This window comes from Triticum aestivum, chromosome 7A (genome assembly GCF_018294505.1).
Source record: "Triticum aestivum cultivar Chinese Spring chromosome 7A, IWGSC CS RefSeq v2.1, whole genome shotgun sequence".
Classification (NCBI taxonomy): domain Eukaryota; kingdom Viridiplantae; phylum Streptophyta; class Magnoliopsida; order Poales; family Poaceae; genus Triticum; species Triticum aestivum.
Genome location: NC_057812.1, coordinates 743,512,029 through 743,526,730, shown reverse-complemented (window position 1 = coordinate 743,526,730; position 14,702 = coordinate 743,512,029). Strand labels below are relative to the sequence as shown.

The 14,702-nt window shown below is 42.3% G+C and overlaps 1 pseudogene; it reads left to right on the top strand.

Moving 5' to 3' along the window:
- The first annotated feature begins 1,910 nt into the window (after positions 1-1,910).
- Positions 1,911-7,150, top strand: LOC123153987 (disease resistance protein RGA5-like; annotated as a pseudogene).
- Positions 7,151-14,702: the final 7,552 nt, after the last annotated feature.

Sequence of the window (14,702 nt, the reverse complement as noted above, 5' to 3'; positions counted from 1 at the left end):
TCAAATTCACTACTAAGCAAGTAAAATTTTGTTGTAGCATAGTCATTTTTCTCTTTTTAAAATGCTAAGCACATCCATAACCATCAACAAATGAATCAATGCATGCATATATACTTATATATATATAGTCATATACTATTTGTGTAAAATAGTATGTGTTTTGAGTCATAAATTTGCAAATTATTATTACGTCATTTTCAAATTCGCATCAACTTTGGTTTTTATGGTATATACCGAAACCATACCGAAATAATTTGGTATATACCGAAACCGAACTGTATTTTAATTTCATACCGTATTTACCGAAGTATTAATACCGTACAAACTGAAAAAACGTATAAACCGAACCATGTAAACCGAATTCCTCCTCACTGATGAGGACATGACTACCTTGGATACGACCGAAAATATTGCAAAGATGCATATTTGTGAGGTGATTTTTAATGTAAACTATGCAATAATTTATTTATGTCATCCAGGAAAAAAATACTTCACAGACTTTTATGCTATGTCTAATTGCATGTGTATGGGACATTTGTATAATCCACATACACCCCACCTCTATCACTCACTCTGTTCCCTTTCTCTTCTAATCCTCACGAGTAATGATAACTCTCATACATATGCTGGTGAGAATAGATGTAACTCAGCGAGGCGGGACTATATTAATATCGGTAATACTGGCTGTATTGGAAATTTGAAATTGGTAAGCGACGCAAGGAGGGAAGAGGCAACACCTGCCAACAGAGGCCTAATCCAGGCCGAGTACAGCGCCTGTCGACAGAGGCCCAACGAACGGAACGAATCGTTATATACGAACCATTAACTAATATATAAATGTATGAAAAGAAAAACTAATAAACGTATGGATGGAGAACTATGAAAGACTCCTTTCTTTAATATTAATATTATAGGGAACATGCCCGTGCATTGCAACGAGAAAAAATAAATCTACGGTTAAGCATGCCACCACCGCCTGCTTTGCCCATCACTTCGGCTAGGCCACACGATACACATGCGCCAGCCCCAGTAGAGCCATTCGCCGTAATCGCCATCCACCCAAACAAAGGAAAAATATAGGTAAAAAATGCCAACGAGGATATAAAGCCATTATTGTGCTCTCTTCGATTTTTTTAGCCTGTATATATGTTTTGTCCCAAGTCAAAATATTTTTTACTTTGATCAAACTTATAGAAAAAAAGTATAAGCATTCGTAATGCCAAATCAATATTGTTAAATTCATTGTGGAATAAAGTTTCATAGTATATATATTTTGTATTATAGATATTGATATTTTTAATATAAATTTAAACAATTTTTGTAAAATTTGACTTGACAAAAAATATAATACGCAGGGTAAAAAAAAGACCGAAAGAGTACTTGCTCTAATAAGGAACATTGGTCTTCTCAAGTTTAATTTGAGCAAGCGAACCAATCTGTGGTTGGATGATTAGATGGACAATGTATCCCTAGCCCACTAGATTTCAAGTCCTAGTACTTGCATTTATCGTGGATTTATTTTAAAAATTTCCACGATGCCTTTCAGTGGGAGGAGACGTTCCCGTCGACTATGAGGTGCCTACGGTGACTTTGTAAAATCTCAAGATGATATGCCGGCTCAGTCTTTCGGAGGTGCTCATAAAAGAAAAAAAAGTTTAATTTCAGCAAAACAAGATAGCATAAAATGCTCGCACGGCTCGTTTTCCCCTTCGGTTCGATAGACACACACAAAAAAAAAACTCGGTGCAGAGGCGCCTCCTCCCCAGCCCCGGCCCCGGCAGCTGGCCGCCGGCCGCCCCGCGCTATCCATCCCCACCGCCGCTCGTACTGACTTCATAGGTGTAATGCCAGCAGGCGTTTAGTGCATATGAAAAAGTTTAGAGCTAGCCAGATCCAATCTTCAACTCCGTATGGATCCGGCAACGGGGGCAATCGACAGCCTGCTCCCCAAGCTGGAGGAGCTGCGGCGCAGCGGCAAGCTGAGGAAGAGCGCCAGGGAAGAAGTGATTTTCCTGCAAGAGAAGCTGTCGGGCATAAAGCGTGCCTTCAGCGATGCGGATCCGCTCAGCCAGCGAATCAAGGAATGGCTCAGGCAAGCGAGGCCCCTGAGCTACGGCATCGAGCACGTCGTCGACAAGTTCGAGGCTCGCCGGCTCAAGGCTGCCCATCCGCCGGCCGCCGCCCGCTATCAACTCCTCCGCAAGATCAGATCCCCGATGGCGATTGCCAAGGCTTCCGGTCAATTCGCCAAGGACATCCAAGGATACAGGGACTGTATCATGGCATTGGACATTCAGCTCATCAGCCCTAAAGTTCCGGCAACAGGGGTAATCGACAGCCTGCTCCCGAAGCTAAACAAGCTACTCATCACCCGCAAACTGTGGAAGAAAGCGAGGAAAGAAGTGGTTTTTCTGCAAGAGAAGCTGACCAGTATACAGCATGCCTTTGCCAAGATCGACAAGCCGTTAGATCAATTCAGCGTGCAAATGAAGGAATGGATCAAGCAATGTAAGGTCCTGAGCTACGACATCGAGCACGTCGTCCATGAGTTCATGGCTCATGGGCTGAGGTCTGTCGATCCGCCGGCCTCTGATCGCAACAAACTCATTGCTAGGGTAAAATTCAAGATGGTCAATCCCAATGCTTCCCGTCAATTCGCCAAGAGCATCCAAAGCTACAGGGACCGTATCATGGAACTAGACATTCAACTCATCATCCATATGGGTCTGGCAGAGGGGGCAATGGACAGCCTGCTCCCGAAGCTGGACGAGCTGCTCATCAGCGGCAAGCTGCGGAAGCAAGCAAAGAATGAAGTGGTTTTTCTGCAGGAGAAGCTAACCAGGATACAGCTTGCCTTCGAGGGGGTGGAGAACATGCCGGGGGATCAGCTCAGCGTACGAATCAAGGAAAGGGCCAGGCGAGCGAGGGCACTGAGCTACGACATTGAGCATGTCGTTGACAAGTTCATGGCTCATCGGCCGAGGGCTGCTGATCGCCATAAACTCATTGGCAGGATCAGATTGAAGATGGCGGTTGCCAAGGCTTCCGGTCAATTCGCCAAGGACATCCAAAGCTACAGGGACCGTGTCATGGAATTGGACATTGCTCCTTCAAGTCCGAGTCGGAGTTCGACTCCAACGCATGACGATTTCTCCAACACCGCTGTTCCGATTCCAAGTCCGAGGCATGACACTGCCATCGCTGCCAATGACTATGACGGCACAGTCGACGAGCTTGTTGACCCTGATGTACTAGTCAAAAAGATCAATGAACACGGGGAGGGAATCACATCCAACAGGCAGCCCATGATCGCTTCAATTCTGGGAGGTGCAGTCATGGGCAAAACAAAACTTGTGGACCAGGTGTACCAGGAGCTTAACTCGCTATTCGAGTGTACAGCTTGGGTCACTGTGTCTCAGGAGCCTGACATAAAAAACGTGTTGTGGAACATCCTCTGTCAGATAAGCCTACAAGATGATGCCACTTTTGGATCGCTCACTGTAAAAGAAACCATCGATGAGATCAGGAAAGCCCTCAACAATAAGAGGTATTATTATTATTGCAAGCATTTTTACACTTCACAAATCATGCATACCGACCTTGACATTTCCACCAAATAGTATGGACTTCAATTGGGAAATTTCAACTCATGTACATTTTTCCTCCAATTTTTGTAATTGCAGTAGTTGTGAACCTGTCCATTTGTTTAACAAATTAAGCTAACCAAAAGTAGCTCGACCTAACGAGGTTATCGTTAGTCATAACCCACTAATAATATTCATCAATTTCTTTCCACAAAGGAAAGTCATTAGTTTCTTTCAGGTACGTACTTACATATTGGTATTGCAGTTTGAATATAGTACTCCTAAACTATGTGAAAAAACTGATTTATTAGGATTACTGATGCAAAGTTCTACATTAGCAAAGTTCGGTGGTTCTCAGCTCAACTCCTTCATACTCAAACTACATTTTGATAACTACTCCCTCCGTCCCAAAATAAGTGTCTCAGCTTAAGACACTTATTTTGGGACGGAGGGAGTATATATCATCATCATATATGATTTATAACTTTCAGACACATTATTACATTAGGTACTTCATTGTAGTTGAAGATTTGTGGGATATTACAGAACGGGAAATTATCAAGTGTGCTCTGATTGAAAATAGCAAAGGCAGCGCAATCCTGATGACAAGCCACAGAGTTTCTGTCGCTCGATTCCCTGGTGTTAAGATTTACCATGTGGGGCCTCTTTCAGAAAATTCATCTAGAGAACTATTTGGTTCAGGAGACAAATATCCTCCTGATTTGGTAACCATGCCTGAAAAGATTGTAAAAAGATCCAGTGTTATACCATCAGCTATCAGCAATGCAGCTAACTTGCCAGCAGCTGAAGCAAAGGAAAGCCGGCGTACAATGCTTGACTCTAGTAATTCAGAGGATTCGTATGATGCCGGAATGACTTCGCAGCAGCTAGGAGAGGACAACCTCAGTGAGCTCATGAGGAGAAATTTAACTGATGCAGCTCTATCTTGCCGTGTGGAAGTCATGGAGCACGAGTCAACAGTCTCATTGTCAGCAGAAGATAACTCGGTTACCATATTAAATAAGCAGGAAGAACAACCTTTGCCAGAAACAGTTGGCCGGCTAACCAACCAGGGGCACAATGCAGACCTTCCACAGGAGCAACTATTTGGTGCAGGAGATAACTCTCCTCCTGATTTGGTTGGCATACCCGAAAAAAATTCTGAAGAATGTAGTAGTACACCATGAGCTATCAACAATGCAGCCAACTTGCTAGTAGGCGAGGCAGAGGAAGACCAGCATACAATGCCTGAGTCCAGCAATTCAGAAGATCCGAACGCTATGGGAGGCAAAAATCTCCCTTACACTGTTCTACATGAGCATCTCAAATCTTGCTTGTTGTATTTAAGCATGTTCCGGAATGGTTATGAGATCAGTGTAGACCGCTTGATATCAGGCTGGATTGCTGAGGGTTACATTCCTGAACATGCTGCTGGTGAGGAGTGCCTCAGTGAGCTCATAGAGAGAAATTTAATTGAAGCAGTGAAGATCGATTCAGATGGCAAGGCTCTATGTTGTTTGAACGACAAAGGGCGCGAGTTGATCGCCTCATTTTCAGCAGAAGAAAACTCGGTTACCATATTAAAAAAGCGGCAAGGCAAATCTTTGCCGCAAAAGATTGGCCGGCTAGCCATCCAGGGTCTTGATGTAGACCTCGCACAAGAGCAAGTATCCATTGTGAGGTCTCTTATTGTCTCCAATGATGCCAATTCGTTGAATGATGAAAGCAGTGGTGCTCTCTGCTCTAAAACAATCAGTGGTGCTAATTTGAGGCCATTCCTCTCAAGGTTTGAGAATTTACGTGTTTTGGAGTTGGGGGGCTGTGGTTCTTTGCAAAATGATCATCTTGATGGTATCAAGAATTTGCTTCTTTTGAAATATCTGGTAATAGGAGGTGGTATCACTGGCATCCCAAAAAATATTGACTCTCTGGTATTTTTGCAAACACTGGATTTAAGGGCAACTAGGGTGGAAGAATTGCCTGGGACTATTGTTCGGGCTAGGCAATTGAAATGTCTGCGTGTTAATGGACGCACCAAGATGCCACGTGGGATTGGGAAAATGGTAGCTTTGCAAGAGCTGGGGGACATGAATATCAGTAACGCAGAGTTGCTGAAAGAGCTAAGCGACCTGACCAACTTGACGATTCTTAGAATTGTGATATGGTCATGGGATGATGGTTATAAGGACGCACTGCTCGATTATCTAGGCTCACTAAGCAAGAAAAATCTGAAGAGCCTATCTATTTTTACTTGCTGTTCCCTACATATCTTTGGCGGGTTGAAGGCTGAAGATGCCTCTAAAAGCCTCCAAAAGCTTGAGATAAGGCGCAGCGCATTCCTTTCATTGACAGCCTCTCCTGTTTATCCGTCGAGGTCTACAAGCTATCACAGGAGATCATTAATATCCTTGGGGAAATGAAGAATCTTCTTGCCCTCTCCCTGAAGTCAAAGCAAGCCCCAGTGGGCACCTTCACCAACGCTGGGTTCGGAAGTCTAACAAGCTTCAGCTTTGTGACCAGTGCTGTAGGGAAGATATTTGAACCAGGGGCTATGGAAAAAGTTGAAAGGCTTCATCTTTCGTTTCAAGCATCACGTGCCGAAAATGGTTTCGATTTTGGATTGCAGTACCTGTCTTCCCTGAAATACGCACGTGTTGAAATACTATGTTTCAATGCCAATCTTGAGATGGTGGAGAAAGCAAGGAAAGCTATTGAGAAAGCAATAGACGATGGTCGCAGGCCAGGGTCAAAAGACCCAAAACTTGATTTTGTGTTACTCGATAAGGTAACTTTACTTTTTTGATACTCGTTCATGAATAATGATGACATCCCCAATTCACAGCGACTTTTATTTGTCAAATACGATACATTCTTTTTTTTTCATCTTCATGTTTAGTTTGGTAGCCACTAATATTGCCTGCTGTTGGGACACATTGAACAGATAGAAACTGAAACTCAAGCAGAGCAAGACACTAACCAGCAAAATCAGCATAGTTCTCCAAGCACATCGACCTCAGCAAGCAAGAAAAAAGTTGTGAGTGGTCTTCTTCATTTAGTATTTGCAAAGCTACACGGGAAATGTTGTATGAAACATTTTATCATTACTTTGAAAGGAAAAAAAATCATGCACTTTAATTTGAAGCCATCTTGTGTGCACTAGTATTACTCAACAACTGAAGAGAATACGCAGTATAGTTCCCTCACTTGTCGCGACTTCACTCACTGTATTCTCAACCATCGCCTTGGCGGTAATTTTCTGTATTTCAGCCAAGCAGACCCGCACAGTTTTGTGACCGGTGTGGTGCCGAATTTTCAAGCGCCGAATACCAGTTCTGCCCAGGATGTGGCACCAGGAGGCTTACTGTGCAGAAGAAATGAAGCCCTCGACGAACAGAGTAAAACAAGGAAGAAAAGATGGCCGTGGAGAAAGGACTAAGCATGTTTTTAGCTGTTGCTACAAAGGCTTGCATCTTCTCCTTTTAGATTAGATTAGATTAGAAAGGCTTGTATCTGTAAACATCTGTTGTACTCTCCCTAGGTCACTCGGTTTTGTTTTACTGAATTCATTCAAGCTTGATTGATACAGAGACAATCTATGGATTGATTTGGACAAGCTAACCGCGTTATAAAAAACTGTCTCCGTACGAACTTAGTATTATCTAATTCGTAAGTTTTTTTTACATTTTTTTGTGTGTGCGCACAATTTCAACATTAGATTGACGATCATCAGTGTTTACTTGAGGTTTAACTTATTATCGAGCAAGTGAGAATAAGAAAATATGTTACGATGGCAAGTTCGTCTCTGAAACTCTTATCGCATCTATAAAGAATTTGTCTGATGAAACGCCATGAGGAATGGATTGTTTAGTTGAAATTCAATGGTCAAGCCCTGTACAACAAGGGGGATTATGACGACCAAGTAGTACTGGTTAACCTTTGAGATAGCCAGATGTGGTGAAGATGAAGACGTTAAACGTAATAATACTAGCAGACAGCTGCATTGGGCGGAGCTAATTAATCAATGTCATACTTTGAGAGAGGACGAGGACTAGCATGTGCCACGGATTAACTAATACGGTAATTCGGTACTCCCTCTGCTAGTTAGTGACAAATGCAGTGTACTCCCTTTGTAAAAAAATTTTAGAAAAGGAGGAGGACCCCGGCCTCTGCATCTGGGCGATGCATACGGCCACTTTATTAATTTTTCTTACAAGACCTTATAAAGTCATACAACAGTAAGACTAAAGCCACCGTCTAAGTAACAACTGTCGCTACTACTATCCAAATGATGAAGGGCCGCTGATAGTCTGGGCCTAATACCAAACAGATATCGCAGCCAGACCTAAACATCTAAGACCTGACGTCCCAACCAGGACGCCTGCCGGGTATGGGGCACCTACCAGTCCGACGCACTCATCAACCAGGACGCCTGCCGGGTATGAGGCTGTCATAGCCACCTGCCACCAATCCATTTTCAGTGTTGTACTGCTGCACCACTTTGCCTGGTCTCTCTGCCATCGACTCCCTCTGTAAATAAATATAAGATCATCAAGATCACTATATCTTATATTTCTTCATAGAGGGAGTATTTTCCAGTCGATTGCATGTACTTAATCTTGCAAACCACATTGCGCCATTCACAAAAGGAGAGTCACGCGTCAGAATGCGTTAAAAGTACAGTGTCGGGACGTGTCGGGAGAAACGAGGAGACGTGTCGGGCAACTTCGGAATTCCATAGTTGAAGGATTACATCGCTTTACGCGAGATTGACCATACTCCCTCCGTTCCAAATTACTCGTCGCAGAAATGGATGTATCTAGAACTAAAATACATCTAGATACATCCATACCTGCGACAAGTAATTCGGAACGGAGGGAGTAGTTCCAGGTCGCCTCCAGTGGGACACTAAAGTGTTTGCGGAAAGATTGATAGCGTGAACATTACGAGGGAAATGAGCCTGCTTTTTTCATCAGTTTTCACTGTTTTTCTATTATTTAGTTTGTTTCTTTCTCATTTTTTATTCGTTTTCTTTGTTTTTATTGGTTTTCACTGTTTCCATTCTTTTTTCATTGGTTTCTTTAATTTTTTAATTTTTCTTTGTTTTACTTTCATTTATTTTTTACTATGTTTTCTTCCATATTTTTGTCTTCATTTTTCTTTGGATTTTTTGTTTCTTTCCTCGTTCAATCTTTTTTTCCCTCGGGTTTTCACTGTTTTTAGGTACACATTCTAGATATATATCTAATACATTTTTCTAATAAATATATATAATTTTTCAAATATAAGTTTAACATTGCTTGAATACATGGCCAACATATCTTCTATACACATTATTTTTTACCATTTTTCAAATCCTTCATTAATGTTTCTTAAATAAAAATTAATATTTTTTCTATACATAGTCATCATTTTGTATATACATGTTTCAAAAAAAATCCTAAATGCTTGATTAACATTTTTTAAATAAAAGATTGTCTTTTTTAATATCTGGTCAACATTTTTTCTATATAAAATTAACATTTTCCAATTTCTTGATTAACATGTGAAAAATACGTGTCCAACATTTCTTTCAAATGCTTGATTAACATATTTATATACATTATCATATTTTTCATCATTTTTAATACATGGTCAACATCTTTTCTATACACCTTTACCATTTATGAAATACTTGTTTAACATTTTTTGAAATGCTTGATTAAGATTTTTATATAAATGATCAAAATTTTCAGCCTTTTCTAATACATGGTCAAAAAAAATCTATATACATTTAACATTTTTCAAGTGCTTGATTAAAATTTTAGAATTGCCTTCATTAATAATTTTCAAATACATGATCAAAGTTTGTCATACACATTGATTTTCTATACATTTTTCATATACATGATAAACATTTTCTCTATATGCATTTAAACACTTTTGTGATGCCTGATCAACATTTAAAAAATTGTACTGTGTTTTTGTAATATTTATATTCAGAATATTTTAAAGTACAAACAAAAGTTATAAAATAAAAAATGAAAAAAGAATACGTAAATAAAACCCAAAAAATGAGGCTGTGGCATCCCGATCCTGCGCATCTGCGCCGGCTCATCTTGCTCTCCCCCTTCCCCTTGTACGAGAGTTCCTTAGGACTCACACAGCAGGCCGGCCCATTGAGAAGCTTCTGCTGTTCTGGATTTAGAAACATTATTCGTTTTTTCTGCTTATTGGCTCTGCCTGTTTTTTCCAGTTTTCAATTTTTCCTGTTGCTTTTCTTTACTGATCTTTCGTTTCCTATTGTTGTTTTCTTCTGGTTTTTTTATTTTTCAATTTTATGTTTCTTTTCTTAAATCACAGAATTCAAAAAATGGTCAATACGTTCAAAAAATGTTCATAAAGTCACAATTTTCCGAAAAAATAGAAACCATTGTTCGGATTTTGAAATTTTGTTCATTTTTCCAAAAAAACAGTTGTTCATGTTTTCCAAACAATGTTTGAGAATTATAAATTTGTTCGTATTTCTTGATCCAATGTTTCTCTATGTTCAAAAACAATGTTCAAGTTTGCCAATGATCAATGATCCAATGTTCAAGTTTCTCTATTTATTGGAGTTTTAGAACATATTCTTGTTTTTAAATATTGATCAATGATCCAATTTCTTTTGCTTTTCTCTTGATGTCGTTGGGAGTTTCAGATATTTTTCACGTTTGAATTTTTTTGGCATTTCAAATAAAAAACTATTTTTCCAATAAAATTTTAAATTCCTAAAAAATTGGAATTATAAAAATATTCTCATTTTTCAACAAATGTTTGGAATTTCAAATTTTGTTTATGTTTTCGAAAAACTGGCATTACAAAATTGTTAATAATTTTCAGGAAATGTTTTAATTTAAAAAAAATGTTCAAATCTCGACACTGCAGTGTGCTCTTAAGATTTACGCTTCCCATTATCTCCAGTAGCAAGCAGTTCTAGTGGCCAGCGGCATGCATTAGTAGTGGGAGGTACCTTGCAAGCTCTCTTATTTTTTGGGATTTTTACACCATGTGTTATAAAAGAAACAACTCACTATGCACCCATGGCTTGCGTCACTACATAAAATGGTTGATGGATTCAGGTTAGCCGTATACTAAGGTTAGATGGAACAAGAAGCGGCGAGTGGCCGGCCAAGTCGCATGGACCATTTGGGCCGCCCTCCTTATATAACACAACATGCATCATACAAGAGGTTCCGGCAACTAACCCATGTACGAAATGTGGACACTGCTGAACTTCTTGCTATATGATATGAAATGTATCTTCTTGCAAATATGGGATGTATGAGAGTGGAGGTTGAGTCAGACTGCGCCTTTGCGGTGGAATCAGTTCAACTAAGGGATAATTATCAAGGACCAGATGTTGCAGTCATTGACAGGGAGATGAGTGCTTGAAAGTATCTTCTTTAGATCTTGCAGTTGAATCTTTTAGTCTCCTGTTTTTCACTAGTTTGGTTTATAAAAAAAAACTATAAAAAAGAGTGAAGTTGCATCAAATTCTTTTTCTTTATGAAGTCTTTCTTGAAAATATGGATACCGATAATAGCTATGAAGTGTTAAAAAAGAATTTAACAAATGTTTGGTGTGAGTTCCATGATAACCATGACTGCAATGTTGCTACTATGAATTTTTTGAATATCCATGATGCTAATAATATGCAAAGCAATAAGGTTGGGATGCTATGTTTGATGAATATGATCTTTTTAGTCCCCCTATTTTTGATGAGTATATTTACTATGATGAGTACATTTCACAGACGGAGTGAAAAAAGTTTTTTTTTCTTTGAGAAAAGGGGAGCGCAGAAGAGTAGATATGGAAATAACTTCCATATATGCTTTTCCCAAATTTCCTATTTGATGTTTTCTTCAATTGCATGGACTCCTCTCATGCCTTTTTCTCATTGTAACAGAGCAGGCAGCTGATCATACGGCCAATTGGTTGTAGTCATCATTGTCAAAGCAGTACACATACGTAAACCAAGCCACACCATTGAACCTAAGAACGTGAAATACTACTGCTGATTCGATGCTGCGAAGCACTTACGCAAGCTTACCTCACAGACGGGGAATGACATGGTGCAGCCTGCCGGGTGAAAACTCCATGCTGCCAAAGGGGAGACTGACTGGGATCGTGAAAGACTGGAGGAGGAGGAGGAGGAAGAGAGCCTGCAGGACAGGAAAGAGGACGCATGGCATGTTAGGTTTAATCTTGATTCATGTATCCGCATATTTAGTTTTATTATGTGCATGTAGTTTAGATGGTAAAAGGGTGATGTAGGCCAGTGCAGCTTTGGTTGTGCGCCAAGAAGACGAGATGCCGGGCTGCCGTGTGATGCGGCGAGCACGGCGAGATACTGATGGTGCTGTGAGATACGGCAAGGTCCCGAGAAGTGGCAAGACGCGACTTAAGACTGGAGTGTGACGGAGTGCATCAAGTTGGGTCGGGTGAACCGGCAGATCGCTCAGTTTGTTGGAGTAGCTGTGCATGCGTGAGTTTGTTGAGTCCTAGCCGAGAGAATGTTGAGTAAGTAGTTCATGCATGCATGTAGTTGGGATTGGTCACATGTGCTGGCCGAGCCATATGGATGGATAGAGTTTAGGCCGTGGTTAGCGCATGTAGTTAGTCGTGGAGCAAGTAATGTGGGGCGTGGCGTGAGAGCTGGCAGGTAGTGGTGCCCAAGTTGTGTGTGAGTACATGCATGGGCGTGAGTGCCTGGTCCTTGTATATATATTCTACTTTGAGTCAATGAAAGAAGGCGGTGAGAGCCTGTAGAAAAATGTAGCACTGCGTGTTCACCAAGGAGAGGATGCTCTCGGCAAAGCTCTTGTGCTGCTCCTTGGTGAAGTGTGTGTGTGTGTGTCTGTGTTGTCTTCTTTCCCCAGATGAGTTCTTGTGTGAGGCAAAACCATGAGAAGAAGAGAGCGCAAGGAAGAAGAAGAGCGGCGCTGCGAGGAGGCAGCGCCAACATGGCACTGGGAGGCAACTTCCTAGCCTCGTAGAAGCCGTGTCATACATGCATGCTGGCAAGCTCCACGCCTCATGGCCTCATGGGCCATACAATTCGCCTTCTGCTTGCTGGGGATGGCGATCGACTATGTCGCTGCCGGCTCCTTTCTACACCTACGCGTAGTACTGCATCTCCTGCCATGTACGTGCAGCCGTTCATCTCTTGTCTCTGTTCGGACATGACGCCAAGGAAAGAGAAGAGCTTTCAGCAGGAGAAGAACATGTCATAGAAACGATCAGGCTTGTGCATCCGCTGGCCACGTTAACTTCCCATGGCGGGATGTGTTCCGAGAGAGTCACACGATCCTCAACTCGTGTCCAAGCTGCTGCGCATCTGGATGCCAATGTCGCTGCTCCTGTATGGCCGAAAGATGAGGATGCCATATGATAGAACTTCCCCCTGAACCAGATCGAGAGGGAAGCAACAGTAAGAGATTTGCATCTCCACCTTGCGCCACCATAGCACGAACGAAAAGAAGCAGATCAGGCGATAGGAGATCCGTTTTGATTTCCACGAGAGAAAAAAGGAGAGAGAGAAAGTCTCTAGGAGCCGTGCGGGACCTAGCTGTTACAGGGTATGTGTTCAACCTGGCTTTAGATAGACACATGGGTTAATCTAATGGAAAAACTATTTAAAACCTATAGAAAGATCTCAACCGTAATAACTGGCTCCCCTCTAGATTAAGTTAGTTTTTTTTTCTTCTTGCATTTTCTTTGCTACCAAGAAGGATTTTGGGCCTTTCGAGTGTTTTTTCGGCTTTGGAGTTTACAGGTTGATATACATCGTAATAATTCAGTCCCATCAGATTAACGGCTCGTAAATTCTAATTAACGTGGTAATTTTTTGGGAGTCTGTAATTAGTATAGGTATAGATAGATAGATAGATATAGATATAGATAGATAGATAGCATCCACTTATAATTTCCTTTTTTTCGATAAAGGGTGGATTTTATTAGCTCAAAGAGGAGCATCAAGAGGATACAAACCCAAAGAACACACACCCGGCCTCTGCATAACTAGGATGCACACAGCCAACACCAACACACGCACACCAAAAAACACGCGAGATAGCAAAGTCATATAAGACCAAAGCTATGTGTAGGCGAGTAAAAGAAAAACCCGAAGCGACCAGATCCACGATCGGCAAACTATATCAACGACCATATCCGCACCAACCATCTCATGACATCATACAGACGACAAGGTTCTTCAACAGTAACGCCTTCGAGAAGGGAGTAACACTCAAGTGTTGCCGTCACCGGATCCAACCACCAAGGCCTGAATCTAGGTTTTCACCCTGAAGAATCAGTGCAAGCATATTCGAGCAATGCCTTCAACAAGGTAACGACGTAAAAAAACATCGCCATTGCCAGGTATAACCAACTCAGGTCAACCTAGGCTTTCACCCCGGATCTCGCGACCGGGTGCTCACAGCACCACCTTCGAAGTCACTCAACTGTTGTCGCCACCACTTTTCCGTAATCCCAGCAGCTACATACGATGAACGCCGCCACTGCACAACCATTGGACATAGAGAGATTAACCCTCCCGGAGATCTCACCACCGAAGTCAACCATTGGACATAGAGAGATTAACCCTCCCGAAGATCCCTTGGTGACCACCGTTGCCATGGAGCCGCAAGAGGTACTGCAACACAGTCTGCAGTCACCCCACTCGACCGATCGAATCTGGATCACCACCACCAAGCCGTCCAGATCTGAATTGAGCAACCACGCCGGGTCGGTGAGTCGCTGGAGCCCGCGACCTCGTTGCCTCCATGCCCTGCAGCAAGCCGGAGCCAAGCCACAAGAAGAGACAAGCCGGCGTCGCACGAAGGCGCCCATCCAGCAGCAGAGGGCAGTATTGCCGTGACGGGAAGAGCTGTGCCGCCCGACCATCAAGTCGCCACAGCAGGACGCCCATGCAGGAAGTGGAGCTGCATCGTTGCCCCGTGCAGCCATGAACCGAGGAGCTTTCCCCATGCAGCCGCCGCCACATGCAGATCCAGAGCGCCGAGGAGCCGCCCGCCGCCAGAGAGAAATCCCACCGCCGCCGGCACCGCGCGGGCCTTGCCTGGCGGCGGCTGGGGAGGAGGG